General features: G+C 38.2%; 1 pseudogene; it reads right to left on the bottom strand.

The window, feature by feature from the left end:
• Nucleotides 1-1,106: 1,106 nt before the first annotated feature.
• On the bottom strand, nt 1,107-1,707 carry LOC149469748 (uncharacterized; annotated as a pseudogene).
• Between the last annotated feature and the right edge of the window lie 366 nt (nt 1,708-2,073).

Raw genomic sequence — 2,073 nt, 5'->3', positions numbered from 1 at the left:
TAGCAACAATAGACCTCCCTAGCAGCAATAGCCCCCACTACAACTGATTCCCCTCATCGTCAATAGATCTCCCAGCAGCCAACACACCCCATCACCCCTTGCCATTACATACATTCAGTAATGGAGGTGCCGGAACTGCGTACCCCAAGTTCACACTGAAAAAAAGCCCTGTTATCATTATAATATAAATTGTACTTTTTAACAGCATGTTACTAATTCACCACATATCACACCAGGCATATCAGTATCACCATGGCAATAGGGCAGAACGTTTACAGCCACCTGTCATGCCATTTTTATTTAAACCTGTGATAACTCACAGCTTTATCCTGCTGCATATGCAAAGTAAATGTGTCTGGCAAATGCGCAGGGAATGAATGGGGGATGCTGGTGAATGTTGGCAAAAGTGCTTTATGAAATAGGATAATGACTTCTGGAGAAACTTAAAAACATAAATCCATTTATAAACATGCTACTAAAACAATGAAGTTGTGAATGTGTGTGTGTGTTTGTATATATATATAAAATATATACATTGCTCAACATAGATGAGTACGCCCAACAGATTTGTCAGAAAACCTTTCCTTTCAGAATGAACATTTTCTATGGGACACTATACTACAAAATCCTCCAACAAATGCAGGCCACTGATTGCAAACACGATTTGTTAATTTGCACACACAAAAAAAGTATTTTTCCTAACAAATTCTTTCAAGATCATGTTGCAAAAATGAATAGACCCCAATGAAAGTCTTAGGAGCAAAGCTAAATTTTTGACAGTAAAATCCTAATTAATAAGAATTCAACTACAGGTGAGTCAATTATTCATTAAACAAGTATCCAGCAAACAGTTGATTATAAAAGAAAACCCCTTCCCATTTCATGCTGTCAGCAATGGCACCACATGGAAGAGAAATGTCACAAGGGCTGAGAAAGATAATATTATCAGTCAGAATACTGTAGCAAAAGTGATACAACAATTTAACAAAGATGGGACTGCAACCATCTCACAGAGATGTCCAGGCCATCCACAGATGGTAACACCTCAACAGGAATGTCTTCTGATAAGAAGGGTTGAAGAAAATTGCCATGCAGGTTCACTACAGTTAGCTAAAGAAGTAAAAAGCCAAACTGGAGTGATTGTTTCCCGTGACACAATACGGTGTACACTGCAGAGGAATAGCATGCAGGGGTGTCATCCATGAAGGAAGCCTCTCATAAAGCCCATGCACAAAAAAACTCACCTAGAATTTGCCAGGGCCCATGCTGAAGAAGACTGCTGGGACTTTGTACTCTGGAGTGGATAAGACTAAGATAAATGTTTTAGAACTGATGGCTTTTAAACTGTATGGTGTTGCAAAGGTGAGGAGTACAAAGAAAAATGCATGGTGCCTACAGTGAAATATAGTGGTGGCAGTGACCTTCTGTGGGGCTTCATGAGTGCTGCTGCATTGATGGTATCATGAATTCACAGATATACTGCTCTATATTGAAAGAGAAGATGATACCATCACTCCGTGCCCTTGGTTGTCGTGCACTTTTCCAACATAACAATGGTCCAAAACAGACATCTAAGGCCACTGTTGCATTTCTGAAGAAGAACAGGGTTAAAGTGATTCAGTAGCCAAGTACGTATGTCTCCTGATCTGAACCCAATCGAACACCTATGGGGAATTCTAAAGAGAAAAACTGATCATCACTCTCCATCCAGAATCCAGGCTTTAAAAGAGGTAATTCTTGAAGAATGGAAAAAGAGAGATGTTGCAATATGTCGCCAACTTGTTCATTCCATGTCTAAAAGACTTGGTGATGTCCTTACAAATCATGGAGGTCATGCAAAATACTAGCTGTAGTAGTTTTCATTGTGGGGTGTATTCATTTTTGCATCAACTAATTTGAGTAAAACTGAAGATTTTGTAATCTAAGGTATATTATTAACCTTATTTTAATGTAATGAGCTAAACAGCTGTTCTAGAAAACTTAGTTTTGTCAAAATTTTGGAAATTGCTCTTGTGTTCATTGAGATATTGATTAAAATCTTATTTTTCAAAAGGGTTGTACTCATTTATGATG

The sequence above is a fragment of the Staurois parvus genome, unplaced genomic scaffold, assembly GCF_062004578.1.
Source record: "Staurois parvus isolate SC_StPar_1 unplaced genomic scaffold, SC_StPar_1.0 ptg000061l, whole genome shotgun sequence".
Taxonomy (NCBI): domain Eukaryota; kingdom Metazoa; phylum Chordata; class Amphibia; order Anura; family Ranidae; genus Staurois; species Staurois parvus.
The sequence above is the reverse complement of the archived record's forward strand: the minus strand, read 5'-3'. Positions and strand labels throughout refer to the sequence as shown.